We start from the raw sequence: 18,958 nt of genomic DNA, 5'->3' as shown, positions 1-18,958 counted from the left end.
GGTTAAAAAAGCTGCCCATGAATATATTTCATGTGTGTTATCCACTTTGTTTCTAGACCATAAATTCATTAAAATTACTCAGTTAATTGCAGCATCAAGAAGATTAAGGTGTAATTTGCTATATTTTATGGCGGGTGCCTCCCCTCTTCCTAATCCCATTCATCTACTAGTGAATCAGACGAGATAGGATCCTCATTATGGAATATCATATCATACATGGCCAGTTTCTGAATTGATGTTTTATTCCTGGGTCTCTTCTAGTCCAACGGATTTACCTGTCTGTTGTGTAGAAGAATGTTTGTTTCTCTGTTTCTGTACAGTTTAAAGGTCAGATTTTCAGTTAGGTGTGTGCAGTTGCTCGCGTGTATCTACCTGCATGTGCCTGAGTTTGCAATTACTCTGTGTAAATATTTGAAGTGTGTGTGTATTATAGTTCAGTTACTTGCCCACCCACAAGGCTAGTAAAAAGTATAACTGCCCGGGTATGTGCACAAATACCTGCTTGAGTATTTGCACATGCAAGTTAGGCAAGTGTGTAAATGTATGTCCACATTATTTGCATCTAATTTAGAAAATCTGGTTGTTAACTTGCTAAAATTTGGCATGATATCTTATAAAGTTCTCTTCTGTGCTTTGAATCAAGACTTTGGAAAAAGCAAAGTAGATATTATTCCTAATGACTTGGCCTTGGTTTGTCACGACAGCATGTGTGAACAGGACTTTGGGGTTTTTTGGCAGCTCTACTATATATCAGTGTCCGGCCTGAATGAATTTTTTCAATATACACCTCTACTTCGATATAATGCGACCAGATATAACACAAATTCGGATATAATGCAGTAAAGCAGTGTTCTGGGGGTGGGAGGGGTGGGGGGCAGGGCTGCGCACTCTGGTGAATCAAAACAGGTTTGATATAACACGGTTTCACCTATAACGGGGTAAGATTTTTTGGCTCCCGAGGACAGCGTTACATCAAGGTAGAGGTGTAGCTACTATCTGCTTATCTTAATGCTGATTCATAGTGTATAATCCCAAACTCTCTGTCATCTGGATACAACACTAACTTAACAGAGAGGAAAGAATAATTGGTTGAACATAATTAAAGTGGTATAGATCAATCAATCTCTCAGAATTAGAATTAGAAGTGATCTAGCACAAGTATTTTATTCTTCTCTTTCTGCATGTGCACAGCAATGCAGTCAGCTTGTAAATTAAGGTTCATTGAAAAAAAACTTTTTTGAAAAACTTACAAAAAACTTTCAACATGCTTCTAATTACTTTCTTGATTAGTATGTGATAAGTAAAAAAAAGAATTCAAAAAAATTAAGTTTTTTCTTCATTGTTCATTATTGAGCAGTGCACTGTGCAGCAGTTCAGTGTGCTCTGCTCTAGATCTCTATTCTCTAAGACAAAGAATTCTTCTAAGCTTGTGTTCCATAAGCTTGTTGTCCATCAGCTCATCTCAAAGATTGATTTTCTAAAAGCAGTTTTAAAGAAGTTTTAGAAGCAGTTTTTGGTCAGAACTGTAAGATTGCCAGTGGGAAATCTTCACTGTAGGTGGCACCTGACCTTGCTGACTTTTGTGATGTAGAATGTCTGTTGTTTCTGTTTTTTATTTCTTTGTTTTTTTTCTCTCATTCTTTCTCACTTCTCAAATCTTTTCTCACGTTCATCACATATTATCCCCATATCTCATATCTTCTCATTTCTTTCTCATCACTCAACACTTGAACAAATCTGATGATTGATAATCTGATTGTTGATTGGTGATCTGTGGACTTTTGATGTGTGATGATGTTTGTTATCATATTATATCATCAGTCATCAGAAGAAAGATCAGAAGCCAGATCAATAGTATCTGATGTAATTTGTTTGTGATGTGTGTTTGTTGGTGGGTAGTTTTGAACCAGTTTGTAGTAGTTATTTTGAAGTATATGTAGTTAGTACTTTGATACTTGTGCTGTACTCTTATACAGCTGTCTAGCTCAAGGTAGAGGGTAGTAGGGTACAGGGAAGATTGTTTCACTGCTGCTAACAGTACTATATATATGCTAAAAAAATAAATATGACTTGAATAAATAAATAGTCAACTTTTCACTTCAAAACAGTCAGTCCTTCAGCTTAAATCTAATACTTAAAAAATATATCATATATTCTCTGAAAAGCAATCAGCTCGCTGTTACTTTTCCTACATAGTGACTAAGCAGCTGATATGTTTGTACTTCTTACAAATTGGAATTATGTGATTTCCCCACCTCAAGGCAATATGCTGACTATTTTCAGTTTGTGATTACACACGTTTCTGCTGGGACTCTGTCAACTACTAAACAATGGAGACAACAACATGATCTATTTCACTTTATAGATTTAATTGTAATGATTCATGGAATAGGAGCTCCAATGAAATGCTGAGTTGTCACGGTTTCGCTCTTGGGTACATAGGGCTTGATCAGGAACAGAGCAGAAAGATGTGCAATGGAATTAGGGTTTAACTATAGCTGTCTAGGTTGTTTGTCAGTAAATATATTTAACAAACATTGTGGATAAAAGGAGATCTGAGCAACTGCAAGCTGTATGGGATAGCTCTAATTAATCCTTATAGCATTATTCCCCTTTTAGTTCATAGGTCTTTCCCTGAGCCTGAGTATTTCTCCAGGACCCAGCCTTTGTCTACGCAACAATATTTCCCTGATACATGTCAAGAGTGTTCCACTGAAACAAGATTGAGGGTGAGCTCTAGATGAAAAGGCTACAGCATAGTATGTGACAAATCAGAAAAATGAATAACATTGTTAGAACACTTCACTTCAAGCTTAAATTTTGCTCTAAACCTCACACAAAATGAATCTTTAACAAAATTGCAAATAAAGCTGCCATAGGCAACCAAACCTATTGGAGTTAGTCTATGCTACATCTCTGAATATCTAGTATAGGAGCAAGGGAAATATTCTTTATTTGCCTTAAGTTACTTTCACACTCAGATTTAGATATTACTCTCACAGGATACTGGATGATTAATACTGAAAGAAAATGTGGTGCATGTGTCTGTGAAAGTGAGGAAGGGAAAGAAGGAAGGGTTGGATAGCACCAGCTAAAGGGAAGGGGCTTATAGTGTGTTCTGTTTTTTTTCCCAGTAGTTTAAATCCAGCCCAGGTTGTAGTGAAGGATGGTTAGTGATTTGTATGAAATGAGTTTGGTGATTTAAGTGCTTTTCACAGTGGACAGATGTTCATATCACAAATGTTAGCACAGTTGGCCCTATATTATCATCTTAGGCCCTGTCTGGACTAGAAAAAAAAGGTTTAAAATGTTACCTAGCTTATTTTAACTAACATATATTAAAATTCTAGTGTAGATATTGTGAGGGGGAACCTAGGATTCACCTTGACCAGCTGTCATGTTAAAAACAGCTTGCTCTGTCTACACTAAGGTTTAAAAACATGTTAATTAACATATGTTATCTAATGTGCTTTTTAAAAAAAACAAACAAACCACCCACAACGTTTGTCTATTTAGAGATGCTGTTAAAGGGCAGTCTCAGATACTTCCAAGACAGGGTCGTGGGAGGTAGTGTCCCCAAGTCAAGGTGACTTTTGTGAGCCGGTGTGAGGAAACTTGTTCCACAAGCATTAAATTCTCACCAAAAGAATACATGTGAAAACTAGTTTAACAGCTTTATCAAGCAAGGAGTGATCAACTATTAAAGGCTGCTAGAGCAGTTCACAAAGCCTTCTGCTTGCATCACAGACAAGACTAACAGCATACAAGTGGTTAACTGTGCCAAACTGAATGAAGCACTTAGGATACAGTAGCTATTTCTTTTTATAGACTCATCTTGACATGGAAATTGATGCATGATTCCTCACATGTCAAGATGGCAAGCATCTGTGAAAACCACTGAAAATTCACTTGATTAGAAATCTTTTCATTACATTTCTTTACAACAATTAGTAGCACTAGCTCTCTATAATAAAGTGAAAACACCTTGAATTGCTTCTAGTCCTCCATTTGGTGCAACACTCTCTTGTTTTGTACTGTCAGTTGCCAAACTCCAGTGAACTGTCCCTTGCAGGCAATTTGGGAATACAAGTGAATACTCAGCCTGCTTTGAAAGATGGCCTTATCCCTATGAATACTCAGAAGCACCTAGTTGTTGAAAATTATACTTTATGTGGAGGAAAGAAATTGTGCAGAGAGTATATTCTGTGTAGTAATTTTTCTTCAGTGAACACATTTCTGTTGCATGTGACTGCAGCACCTCATTCTGTCATTTAGTAATAACAACAGTGTTATTTGTTGTAGAACAGAGAGATAAAGCAATTGTATTGTGGTAAATTAGCTTGAGTTGTCACTTAGTGTTGCCATTCCTGTGACAATACCTCAGCATCTGTTTATTGCCTGTGACTTATCAGCACCTCTCAAGCCTTTCTGTTTTAAAGCTGGGGTTTGAAGCTTTGGCAGTGCTGTAGAATGGCTCCAGTAATGTTTTTAATACTTCCTTTTAGAGTCTAGAAATAAACTGTCATGTGTTGTGGACCTGATCATGGTTCTCGTCAAAGTCCATGGAGAGTTTTGCCGGGGACTTCAGTGGAAGCAGGATTTGGCCCCCCTAGAAATTATGCTGCAATAATAAAAGTGAAAAACAACCTATCAAACTGGGTAGATTATCAATTAAACCAACAACTATTTAGGTCTTCAAAGGATCCATGATGCTTGTCAACTTGAATCTAGAGTTTCCTAAACGGAAATAGCTACTTACTTTGAAACTGCATGCATTTTTTAAAATGCGTGTCCTGTAGAATGTCCTTGATAATTAATAGTAAAAGTCACTGACCATGTAGAGATGGAGTAATAACAACTTTGTCTGAAACAGAGATCCGCCAAGTAAATATTATTTTTTTGGAAAATTGACCTTGCATATAAATGTAAAAAGCCATGTTTTCCCCATCTGTTTAATTTGATTCGTATATTACATATAATCCTCTTAGCTGTTAGTTTTGTGTTAACTAGCAGGAAGGTGACTCAGCTTCAGAAATAATGTAAAATTCTCAGTTGATCATCAATTTTGGTATTAATTCAGTGAGTGAAGGAATTATAATTTGAACATAAGGTTTACAATTTACTAAATGTGGAAGAAATAATTTTTTCAATAAATATTTCCAGTATTATAATTTTTTTCTCATTTTAAATCTCTTCCAAAATGAATTAAACTAAATTTGATAAAGGCACTCTTATTCCAGAATAAGACTGTCCACACACATAGAATTATTCTGGAATAGCTATTTCGGAATAATTTATACACCTACAAAAGCCCTTAGTTTATGTCAGTACATTTCATTATAGACTATCTAGGATTTATTTTGATAGTTTATTTAAATGTTGGTTGTTTCCAAATACTTGGCCAAATCTTAACGGGCCTCCTTTACTCACCTGCAATACTTGTGAGAGCATCTGGTGGCATGTGAAAACCCGAGATGTGTGCATACAAATAGATGTTAGTGCATGAATATGGATAATGTATCTAACTTTGCTTACCCACATTTGCATGTGCAGACAAATGTATACGCAAATACTGCTTTCTTGGTTAAACTAGCTGTTCAAAAAATTGGCCCACTGTATCTGTTGACTGTTTTGAAGTAAGCCTGAATTTGGCAATGCATGTCTGTCATATGGTTCAAGAGTTCTTTTTCAAATGTTCTCTTCATTTTGTTCTGGAAAATATTAAACATACATAGATAAAAAGCAAAAAACAAAATAAACAAAAAACAACTGAATCTCTAAAGACCTTCTATGATGTGCATACCACAAGCTATTAATAATCAGTCATGCTTGGTTGCCTGTTTGCTATCCTCCCATCCCTCTTTATTACTCTGCTTTATGATTTTTATATTCCAAACTGATAGATGTGGGGGGGGAGGGAGATTTATTCTTGTGCCCAAAAGCAGAGATCTAGGCTTTGGATCTCACCCATTGAACTAAATCCTGAAGACCCTGCTTAGACTTTACTCTTTAGTTTTTGAGACTTTACTAGGGTGACGAGACAGCAAGTGTGAAAAATCGGGACAGGGGATGGGGGGCAATAGGAGCCTATATAAGAAAAAGACCCCAAAATCAGGACTGTCCCTATAAAATCGGGACATCTGGTCACCCTAGACTTGACCCATTATATCTCTTGCTGCATTTGCTCCCTGCTTTTGTTTATTTAGCTGTGGCAACAGATTGTTCTTGTTTTGTTACAGAAATGAACAGATTTTGAAACACTTGACTACGTATGTGCAGTACTCCCCAACATCTGCCTTAGGTACTGTGTGACAGGGTCAGGCCAGATGGCTACAAGAGAGTGTTCGAAGGCAGATATATTAGTCCCAGATTAAGTAGTTCCCTTTTCCCTGGGTAGGGTAGCAGGGGCAGTTCCAGAACAAGCAGGAACTTGCTGGAACCAACTAAGACAGGCAGGCTAATTAGGACACCTGGAGCCAATTAAGAAGAAACTGCTAGAATCAATTACGTCAGGCTGGCTAATCAGGGCACCTGAGTTAAAAAGGACCTCACTTCAGTTTGTAGTGTACATGTGAGGAGCTGGGAGCAAGAGGCACGAGGAGCTGAGAGTGAGAAGACATATTGCTAGAAGACTGAGAAGTACAAGCATTATCAGACACCAGGAGGAAGGTCCTGTGGTGAGGATATGGAAGGTGTTGGGAGGAAGCCATGGGGAAGTAGCCCAGGGAGTTGTAGCTGTCGCGCAGTTGTTCCAGGAGGCACTCCAGACAGCTGCAGTCCACAGGGCCCTGGGCTGGAACCCAGAGTAGAGGGCGGGCCCGGATTCCCCCCCAAACCTCCCAAGTCCTGATCAGACCCAGGAGGAATTGACCTGGACTGTGGCTTCTACCAGAGGGGAAGGTCTCTGGGCTGTTTCCTGACCCACATGGTGAATCTCAGAGGCAAGCAAATCTGCCAGAAAGTGCAGGACCCATCAAGGTAGAGGAGGAACTTTGTCACAACTGATATACTGAACATAAAGGAGCTGACTTGTTAATAGAACTTATCATGTAGCACCTCTTCCAAATGATGGCAAATCTAGGAGGGAGCACACTGGCCAACCAGTTTTGGTTGACACCACAGTATTGTTCCTGGAAGTATAGCTTGTGGGGTGATACAACGCTTCCTCTAGGGACTGGAGTGGACTTACCTTTGAGACAGCATATGCTTATCTCTACTCCTCTTTTGCAAGTGGTACTGCTGTCCCTTCGCTATTGTAACAAGTCTGTGGCTACCTATGACTTTCACAGTTGTCAGTGTGCTGCATCCTATGGCCATTCAGAACGCCCCAGAGGCAGCTGGGACAGGTGAGAGTCCCCTGTTTCAGAATCTCCTAACATTTGAGCTAAAGGAGCATCTTTTTTCTCTGCTTGTACCATAGGGTCTATGACACACAATTAAGCAGTTCTAGCCAGTTCTTTACACTCTATTGCCAAGAGACATGAGCTATGGGATAATTTGCTTTTGTGCTCTTAATAGTGTCTCCTTGAAAAACTGCCAACTCTCTTGAACTGTTTTTCCCCTTAGACCTTTTTCCCATGGGATCTTACCTACCAACTCCCTGAGTTTGCTAAAGTCTGGCTTCTTGAAATCCATTGTCTTTATTGTGCTGTTGTCTTCCTACCATTCCTTAAAATCACAAACTTTATCTTTTCATCATCACTTTCACCCACGCTGCCTTCCACTTTCAAATTCTCAACCAATTCCTCCCCATTTGTCAAAATCAAATCTAGAACAACCTTTGTCATGTCATGAGCTGGCCAACCCTTATTAATGACTGCTATCCAGTTTGTCATGTGTCTGTGCAAAGGATATGTTGCTGTAGAGCCTTGCCAGGGTGCTGCTTGGTGCTGATGCCAATAAAATTGATGGGAATAAGACTTTCTGAACTGGCATTAGACATGTCATGAAGATGCGGGTTACCCATAGATTAAAAGGTCTGTTAGTTGATGTTTTATCTTTTGCCTACTTTTGTATGTGGACACCCTGTTTCTTGCCACTATTCCTGAAAGTACAACATCTGAGTGACCAGTGGTGGCCATAAAATCAAACAGGATAGAAAATAATATTGAAAAAATTCATCATGCCATTGTGTAAATTGATGGCATACCCCGTCTTAAATATGGTATTCATTTATGGTCACCCCATCTGAAAAAAAAATGTAGTGGAAACAGAAAGGGTCTTGAGAATGATGATGCAAATGAATAGAAACATGGAGAGGCTTCCATGTGAGCAGAGACTGAAAAGGTTAGGACTGGTTTATTTAAAGGTGAGACAAACAAGAGGGGACATATTAGCGGTAAAGAAAATAACAAATGATATAAAGAAAGCATTAGGGGCTTCTATATGCCCTTTCTCATAATTCAGCAACAATGGGACACCTAATGAATTAGCTACTTAAATTTGATAAATAGAAATGTGTGTTTATGCCCTGGACAATGATTGCCAAAAGGTGTAATTCTAGGCAAGGAGTTTAATAGGATTCAGAATAGGTTTAGATATTTCTGTTAATGAGGACATCCACCTTGAAGTTAGATATGAAAAAAATACTTAAAAGAGTACACACCTTTATATTTCAGGCCACAAGCCAAACACTTGTTAATAAGGGCTAGGAAGATACTTCCGCTATGAACAGGATTTTCTGCTGCAAGGTATTCTATTGTACCATCCTCTAAAGGTCATTGCCAGTGGCAAGATGCCAGACTAAGAGGACCATTGGCACTTTGTTCCTCTTAAATCTGAGAAGTGGGGTGAGACATCCAGGTTTTTGGACTAGCGAATAAGAATTAGCAAGATTGTAATGTATTATTGTTAACCTTATATTAAAGTATCTAGAATTGTACTGTAAGAGTTCCATCCTGGGGAGCATTAAAGCCTTTTGTATAAATAATTGGAGACCCCTTAAGATTCCTGATAACTTTTTTAGAGTAGATTCCATAAAAAAAGAAAAGCTCTCTTGTAATCTGAAAAGAGATTTTGTATGCTTCTTTTAACCTGCAAGATGATTAGAGAAAATTAACTCCTTTTCAATAAGTGTACGATCTTCCTTTGACATTTAGATGGGAGCTTGATTCAGGTTATCATTTCATAAAGAGCTTGTTGTATGAATTTCAAAATGAAAGATCAGAAATACTTTTCTACAGACTGATTACAATTTTTTCCTTTTTTTATTGCAGCAAGGCAAAGGGGCAATAAAAGTTGGCAGTTGTTGACAGCATGTTGAAAATTACAAGTGAACCCTAATGAGTTGAATTTTGCCCTGGTGCCTCCAAACTTCTTTTTTCATTATAATGTCTATTTAAAAAAGAAATATCTAGCTGCAAGAGCTGAATGTGTTGTGTGCTTTGTTAACTAATACTGTATAGCAAATGCTTGAAATAGAGAGAGCAGAAAGGGAAAGAAGAAAAGCTTTCAGGCAAGATGAAGAGAGAAAATGAATGTGTTTTACTGTTCAACTTATTACTTTTTGATGGACAGTTGGAGTTTCTGGAAGCTTTAGGATGAATTGCCCAAATTTGGGTTGATAGAACTCCATTATAAAATGTTCTCAACAGTCAAAGCTATTCGCTTTTCATAGAAAATGACTGGAGTGGTCATTTGTTACCTTTTTAGTTCACTTTTTTTTGAGTCAGCTTCTGCTCCTTTTTCTCAGGCTGAGCCTTACTCCTCAAGAAGTCCCATTTAAATCTTTGGGACTTCCCATAGAATAAAGTTTTCAGCTTCCGCAAGGATGGCAGAATCTGACCTGTAATCTTTCCTTATTAAAATGCAGATTGATGACCATTAGGGATTTCCAATGGTTTTTTCTGTTTTGAATTTAATTTTGGTCTTCCTGTTCCCACCCTGACTATAGTTGATGCTGCATGTTCCAAATGTTATATAATGTAGCAAAAGGCTCTTCAATTAATTTTAGAAGCAAAGTGCCATTGGATGCAGATATGCAGATCCAACTGACTTCAATGAGAGCCCTCGGAATATAGTTGAAGGAAGAATTTTGCCTAGTGAAATGTGGATTTGGAGTTATAGACTGTTCCCCAGTTAATTTCCTGCTTTGGAATTTAATACAATGAGCAGGCATTACCTGAAAAATAATCCAAAAGAAAAGGAGAGAGATGATCACTAAACTGGAAGTCAAGTCATCAAGTGATGTTTTTGTTCTTCTCCCATAGTGCTTAGTGAGAGCACCATTAGTAACTGATATATGCAGTAGAAAATGATCATTTGAAGAAAACCCTGTCATTTGGCATGCAAATAGTTACTGGATAAAGCAGTAGGGGTTGGGGAGTTGCTGATTAATCTCAACAGCTAACATTAACATTCCAAATGTCATTCTTTATTCATTTCACCCACTTGAGTCTGTCAAGTCCTTTTGTGCCTAGGTTTCTTAGAGCACATTTGATATACAGTATATGATAACAGATGGGGACCTAAAGTACTGAGTGTTATAACATTCCAGTCTTTTTTTAAGGAGCAGGAATTTTTCAGCCTCAAACATTTCTCTGTGGCTTTCTCTTGTTGTTTGCCTATATGCTGGGGAGTCCATCCAAATTAAATCAGCCAGGAAAGGTTTGTGGAAGGATGGCTGGAATGGACAGAATTCTGAGATTTTTAACCTGGCAGCTTTCTAAAACCTCATTCCACATCTACTATGGATTCCTCCACTTGACAAGGGACAGCATGGATCCCCATTCTGTAAACCACATCCATTCTGTGATATTGTCCTCAATGTGTGTCCAGGAGATAGCGGGACTGGTGACAAAATTCCGGTGTGGCACTCCTTTCTGTGCCACTGGTGAAGGGCAGCTGTGATAGCAATTTAAAGCATTTAATGGCCCAGAATTGTGATCATCAACATTTCAAAATTTGAAAAAAATGGGAAAATTTTGATAATATTTAAATGAAAATTCTCCTCCCTCTGTTTTGCAAATGAGCTTGGTCAAAACTTTTTTTTTTTTTTTAACATTTCAACAAAATGTTAAGGATACACTTTGAGGGGAAAAATTACTATCTTTTCCCATTATTTATTTATTTTGCCTATTGTACCAAGAACTACATCACTGAGCTTCAGATCTGACTTCAGTACCTTATGGCAGTGTGCTAGGGTTAGCCACAAATGATCTTTACATCTATTGAATGGTCAACTTTCGTGTTTAACCAGCCACAAAATAATAATAATAGTAATACAAACACCACCACCACACATATATTCTCCACTGCCATAAACATTTGGTTCCTTACTACATTTTGTAATATAGTGCTTAATGAAAATGGTCACAATTTATAGTTAAAGGTATCTTAATTTAGTTATTACAGACACGTAGGGGTAGATGTGCTAGAGACATATAAAATAATGAATTATATACTTAAAGTTAGTTGTACAGCCCTGGTTGCACAACACATGTAAAACAGTTAAAAATATGTATATATTTTATACCACACATAATTAATCTGTGGAATTCACTGCTGCAAGATGTTATTCAGTCAAAGTCCCTCATAGAATTCAAAAGGGAGTACATTTATATAAATAAGAATGTTGGCCATAATTACACTAGCTAAGATAAAAACGTAAGGAATATCAACCTTCCATTATTATTATTATTGCATAACAGTCATATTGGACTAGGGCCTAGAAGTCTCATCCAGATTGGGCCCCCACTGTGCTAGGCGCTATTTTAAAAATGGTAGTCCCTGCTCCAAAGAGCTTGCAATCTAAAAGAGAAGCCTGAACAGGCTTCTCTAAAAGAGAAGCCTGCACAAGACACAAGAGGCTGGGTTGGGAAAAATGGTAGAGACAGATCAACAAAAATAATTGGGTGTGTACAATTCTTAGGCACATGCTCTGATCACTGCTGCTAAATGGCTAATTGTTATCAGGTTGCAGTTTCCTGTAGGCATTATGGCTGAGAAAGTTCTGAGGATGGACTTGAAGGAGAGTGAGGTGGAGGTACTTAAATTCTGACTGGATATAAACTAATTACTAAGAGCCTGGGAATAGGAAGAAATGTCTCCCATAGCATATTATCCATTATGGGAGTTTTACACCTGTCTTTTGAAGCATCTGGTATTAGGCATCTTTAGAGACAGAGTATTGGACAGGTTGGACCATTGGTTTGATCTGCAATGTCAGTTCCTATGTTCCTTTGTGGCAACGGGAAAGACTTAAGTATGCAGTAGCTCAGAAGAAAATTGGGCAGGGAGGTCTTGCCATATAGTGATAACTAGATGAATCCTTGCCTGTCTGGTAGTATGGATCCCTCCTGCGTACCTGACTCCTAAGCCCTGCATTCCTTTCTGCTCCTGATTCCTGCTTCTTTGCCTGCTCCCGGTCCCTGTTCTCCCATCCCAGATGCCTGTCTACTCCCATTTCCTGCTGTCCTGCCCCATTCCAGGTGCCTGCTCCTTTGCCTTACCCCTGATACTGACTCTGGCTCTGACCTTTGGCTTGGCACCTGACTCTGGCTCTGACCTTCGGCTTGGTGCCTGACTGCCCGTGCCCCAGTCATTGCACCCCCTCCCCCTAGAGAGAGGCCGGTCTAGTCAAGCCCCTGGGCATACCCCCACCTTGCATACAATTGTGCATGCTGCAAATAGACACAAAATTGTACAGGTAAATCTGATTATAGAAATTGAGGCTTTTAATATCCTTACGGGTAAAACAGAGGTATCATCCAAAAGAGGGTGACAGAAAAGTCATTTGCCTTGGATAACTGCATCATTTTTTTTGAAGGTAGATACATTCAGTACTTAAGGTATTTCCTATTGTAAGTTTAGGGAAGTACAAGGGAATACTGAAGCTACTGATGTAACCATATCATGTTATCTTTTGCAAATTGCAAAATTGGTGAGTTTTATGGAGTTACCATTACCAGCCTTGTAGCTGAATTTGCCTCTAGAGCTTTGAACATAGATTTGACCTTCAAGTTTTAGGGATGTGTTTCTCTGCAACTTGTATTGCAAAGCCACCATTTCATCTTTTATCCTTCTTCCGTTATTATTATTATTATTTTATTATGTTATCACCAAAATTTTTCCAGCTGAGCAGTTTTTTGATGAAAAATTGAGGGGTTCGTGGAACAAAATTTTTCACAAGAGGTGTCTGCTGGAAGATTTTGGCTTAAATCTTTTGGATTTCAAGTTTTCAGCTGAAAATTCAAATTTCCCGGAGGAAAAAAATTGTGGATCAATTCTAATGATTAATATTATTATTACAGTAGTTTGTAAAGGTGCCAATTAAGATCATGGCTATGCTGTGCAGGTAGTTGTAAAAATGAATACAGAGACATGGTTCCTACTCTGAATTTACAATCTAATCTCATACCACAAAGCTACAGTTCCAGCTTCTTTCCTCCTTCCAGTCATAGCACTGGGTTTCTTGAGACAAGTTATTTTTAAAAGCCTGAAACTCTGTAAAAGGTAAACAAGAATATTTGTCACAGGGAGAGTTAAAAAACTAACTTGTTATCAGTTTCATATTGCCTACTATGTTTTTCCATAATTTCCTTTTGCTTTTATTGCAGGAATAGATGCATGGAACAATACAGGTGTGACTGATAAGCAGCCCAACAATAATGAAGTTATCAGTAACATCAATTAATTACTTTACCAAAAGACTAATTACTTAATGTACTTGACTGGAACTTGCTTCTGTCATAGTAGGAAAGCAACTAGCTCAGTGATAAATGGTACTTATCGTTAAAGTTGAATAGGCTACTATGACAAGGCATATTGGAATTTGCTCTTGGCTTTAACTACAGAATTGTTTTAGGAAAAAGAAAAGATTAAGAGGCTAACAACAGTGGTCCACACTTTGCATAATATTGTCTTATTCTGGATATAAATTTCTGCCAAGATCATATTCATAGGACATTATGCTCACAGACTTCTCCTAGCTCATTTGTGAAAATGCCAAACTTCGGAGAAAATGAAATGCGGTTGGCATTAACAGATGCAGAATAGGCTGGTTCATTTGTAATATTACCCCCTCCTTCACACACCCCAAAAACTAAACCAAAACAGCCCACAATAGGTACTGTAGAAAATATACACATGCTGACGGCAGTTGCATTTTCTTCAGGACACACTTGCATTGAGATAAACCATATTTATCTCCTTTAATTGTGCTTTGTTTTATATATTTACCAGACAATATTATAATAATATTTTGCTTCGAGGCAGTGTGGTTCAGTGGATAAAGCATGGGGACTGAGAGTCCTGAGAGATGGGTTTCAGTCTCACCTGTACCGTTGGTACTCTGTGTGACCTTGAGCTAAGTCAGTAGGACCACTGTTTTTAAACTTGGATACCTAACATTGGGCATCTAAATCCACACTTGTGTATCTAAATTTTTGATTTTTTTTATAGAGTGCAAGTGTAACTAAAGAGAACTAGTATTTCTTTTTATGTACTGACAAATCCATAGTGACCTTCCTTTTGCAAGCTTAGATTGCTATTTGTGAGGTTTCCCTACATAAAGGGAAAGGACTTGCTATAAATAAAGCTAACAAAAAAAAAAACCAGGAAAACAAATAAAAGCACCAGAGGGAATAATGTGTTCTGCCTTTCACAAAATGGAAATCGTTTCTTTTATTTAAATAAGCGATCTTTTCAATATGCCTGCCTTTTTATTGATAAAATACCTGTAAATGGTTTAGTGTTGTCATGAGAAAAAATAAAACCAGTAATATCAATATTTATCATTTCAACTAGTTACATAATGCCATATTTTAATGCCTTAGGGCTTCATCCATACAGAGAATCCAATTTCTGTTTCTTATATTAAATGCATATATACTTTTACACTGCCTGAAGGCCTGGTGCAACTTCTGTTAAAGTCAGCTGAAGTCTTTCCATTGACCTCAGAGGGAATTGGAATGGGCCCCATAGTATTTTTCTTGGTGAGATATTCATAGAGGAAGGAAATTTAGCTCTTTACTTTACATTTTGATTTTTTTCTCATGATGTATGGCTAATTGAAACAGATGGTTTATTGTGATGAAGACTGTAGTGCCCTGGTAATAATTAATATAAAGGAGGTTTTTTATTGCGGCTGCTGGATACAGAGATACCATTTAGTCCTCTCGAGCTCGAAATTGACTAGTGCAGCCTGCGCTCTCAGATCTGACCTTATAGTCTTGCCCTAAATCCTGGCTTATCCTCAGCAGTCCTGGAATGGACTGATGCATACACTCCCAAGACCAAAAAAGAAAGAAGACATAGTAACCCAGGATAATATCAAATGACCAGGATTATCCATGTCATTCGATTTACTTCCATTCAAATATGGGCCATAAACATTTATCAGGAAAAAAAAGTATATTTTTGGAGATTTAAAAATTCTTAGTTTTTCAGTCATTAATATAGATACTTTTAGCCAATCCCATGGTCAAAATACGATGTGACTGGCTGCTGAAAAAAAATGTAATCAAATTTCAATCTAGGAGTAGCTGTACTTGTAGATTAAGTAATACTTGTAAAATTTGTAGAACTGAATGGTTAATTTGGAGTGAATAATTTATTCAGTGAGTATGTATGATATGATAGAGATTGTTCACGAGTTGCTTATGATTTTCTTAGATTTATTCATTGCTTGAAATAGATGTATATAATGTGAATGTATATGAATAACTCTCGTGTCTTGTTCACAAGCTGGCTTTTGCACATATTTGATATTGTTACTGTGTTGCCAACTCTTGTGTGATTTTTATTGAGAGTCTCATAAAATTTGGCATTCTTCTTATAGCCCCAGCTCCTGGAGTGATGTGACTATGTGAGAATCCCAGCTTTCACTAAAAGTGAGTCTCTAGCCTTCACTTGTGAAGAAAAGCTTGAAAGTGTGAACCCTAAAGGCTCAGAACCCAGAAGGCTAATTAAAAAAGTATTTTTAAAGATTTTATGTTTTTTATGCCACCCTCATGATTTTGAGGGACCTGGCTCCTGATAGAAGCATTGTCAAATGTCACTGACTTCACCTTGTTCAATACTTTACAGTTTTGCACCCTGCATACGTCAGTAGCTTTCAGATGGAGAGCACAGTAAACATGGAAAATACTGATATGGTGGGTGGCCAGCTTCAGAAAAGCTGATGCCTCCCCGTGCCACACAATGCCCCTGTGTGAGATAAGGGATTCATGCTGGCAAAGGACAGGCAGTGTTTCTGCTGCCCTCATCCCTCCTGCAGATTTTTTGTTGGTGGGTAGGAAGCTCAACCCCCAAATTCCCTCCCCCCCCGCACCCATCAAACGGCAACCTGCAGAAGCTGTGCAGAAAGACAGCCCTCCCCCTGGCTGCCTTGGCCATGCCTCCTCCCTGGCCAGTTTTGCCCACTTCTCGGACTGCATTGAGTCCTTTAATCCATACCCGTTTATTTAACTCACTGGTGTCTGTGTGTTACAGGTCTCCCTCCGTGCAAATCCATGGAGGATAAGAGTTTTTACAGTCCCTAGCTACAGAGCCTTAGCTCAGGCTGAAGCAGCTTGTGCTTTTAGCTCAGGAGGTCCCAGGTTCAGTCCATGATGTGTTGGCCAGAAGGGCAGCCGTCACAGCTGCAGTCTTGTACCCTGGCAGCTTTCCACCGTTAATGACCTCTGCCAGGGTGTGTGAATCTGGCCCTTTAATTGCAACACAGAAATATTGTTACTTTCTCATTCCGTGTGAATGTTAGAACAATAGTAGGTGAAGGCAAAAATGCTGCTCAATGTTTCATATTTTTTATCAAGTCTGTTGCCAACTGCAAATTTCCAGCCATGTTGTTGATGCCTTTTCTTTCCTACCCCCGCCTTTTTTTTCCCAAGTAGTAGGCTTGTTCAAATTGAACAGAAAAAGAATATCAAATGTTAAAACAGTTGCAAATGACTCTCATGGTTTATTTAAGAGTCCTATGCTGAAGAAATGGCACAGTAACCTTGGCTGTGATGTTCTTCCTTGCTGCTGGCTGTTGCATGGAGTGTTTCTAAAATTACACTGTTGCTCTGACTTGGTGGTGTTGACTTGGTAAACATGCATTAATTATCAGAGGAAATTTGCACTTGCTAGCAAGTTGGTGAGTGTTTTGAATGGTATTTTGTGAAATGAATTTCCTTTTAGCTACCCCTCTTGCTAAAACCAGCTCAAAGGGTTTCCTCTGGAGGGAAAATTCAGTAACACTAAATATAGTGCTATTAATTATACCCTAAGTGATGTATACAATGTCTAAATTGCAATTTGTTTACTAGATGCAGGCACTTAACTTAAGTAACAGTGCAGAAGAATGTTACACATGAGTATGAAATTACACGTTAGCTCCTTGTATGTCCTGTACTGTTAGAACCTCAAATGGAACTGCATAGTTCACTCCTGTAACATCAGTAAACTAATTTTGAATGTAAGAGTACCTGTAGCTTCATGGAATTTGCATATTCATTGTGTCTTGATTATAAAATAGTTGCAATACAAATAATTGTACCATAGCTGCCATAAATAGTCTTAGCTTTATTTACTACTTCAATGGACCTTCATTGCTTTGTGACCTGAAAATTATGCCCAGGTATTTTATACAGTATTATTTATGCTTTATGTAATGTCAGGACACTAATCCAGTTGTGTTATGGAAAGAGTTTTATAAATAGTTTGGGCTGTTCTTAGGGCACAAAGCATTATGGGTGAAGTGGCTATTTTAAACTCCATTGCTGCTTGTTTTAGCAAAGGCATCAGACATTAAAATTATTTTATAGCATCCAAATTGACAGTGTACTTATATATAGTATCTAAATTGTATTACATGGTGTACTTAAATATAGAAAGACCAAGTCTTTGCTCAAAGAGTTTACAATCTATGGATGAAATCCTTGTCTTACTGGAATCAATAGCAAAACTCCTATTGACTACAGTGGTGTCAAGATTTCACCCTATAAATTTCAATTTTATCACTTGCATACTGAATTTAATCATGTAAAATAAGAGTTTACTATTAATCCAGTTGTTTGAATTGTCTGTATTTTATCAGACTCTTACATTGCACTTTCTATCCTAGTCACTGTTTAATTACTTACCTTTTCCTATGCTAAGGGATAGCTCAGTGGTTGGAGCATTGGCCTGCTAAACCCAGAGTTGTGAGTTCAATTCTTGAGGGGGCCACTTAGGGATCTGGGGTGGCAAAAATCAGTAGTTGGTCCGGCTAGTGAAGGGGGCTGGACTCAATGACCTGTGGTCCCTTCCAGTTCTAGGAGATCAGTATATCTCCAATTATTATTATTTTCTGTTTTGCTACCTTACTTTATTCCAGTTCTCCACTTTGAATTTGAGTCATGCAAGGGTACATGTTTGTGATTTACTTCATTTATACAGTAATAATCCTGGTTCAGTAATCGTCAAATATAGTATGTATTTACAATGTACAGAACTATTTCAGTTGCTGTAAGGAACACACCTACCAGAAGTACTCCACATCCATTGTTCTCCCAGAAGCAAGTGGCATATATCCTTCACAGTCAGACTGAAAAATTTTAGGATGTCCCTCTTATAATAGATACCAGCATGGAAAAAATTAATCAAGCATCTTTCATTGTAAATTCTCTGCAGGAAGCTATTGGATTTCTTAGAATCTCTGTGTTGCAGCCCTTCCTTGACCAGCAGCGTGTGAAATATCACATCTCATTGTGTACTGAAATAGAGAACAGGGCCCGTGCTGATGCCATCCGAAGTGTGTAACCAAGCATGCTCAGAAAGGACAATGATAACATTTCAGCAGTTCTGTGTTAAAAGAAAATGACTTCAATCTGGTTGGCTAAACTCTAACAACAGGCATGGTCAGGCCTTGAATAATGGGCATAGTTCGCTCGGTTTAATCACGGTCTGACGTGAGTGTCTATCCTTTGGATGCTTATCTTCCACCATCCTCTACAGGTTTTTTTGAATTACATTAAGTAATGCAACTTATTTTTCA

General features: G+C 38.0%; 1 protein-coding gene across 7 annotated transcripts in view; it reads left to right on the top strand.

The window, feature by feature from the left end:
• The window catches only part of PDE1C (phosphodiesterase 1C), a 533,093-nt gene that overhangs the window by 295,051 nt on the left and 219,084 nt on the right, over positions 1-18,958 (top strand). The gene's annotated exons all lie outside the window — the stretch shown is intronic.

This window comes from Mauremys reevesii, linkage group 2 (assembly GCF_016161935.1).
Source record: "Mauremys reevesii isolate NIE-2019 linkage group 2, ASM1616193v1, whole genome shotgun sequence".
NCBI classification, from domain to species: domain Eukaryota; kingdom Metazoa; phylum Chordata; order Testudines; family Geoemydidae; genus Mauremys; species Mauremys reevesii.
Note: the sequence above shows the minus strand (reverse complement) of the source record. Positions and strands in the feature narration are given on the sequence as shown.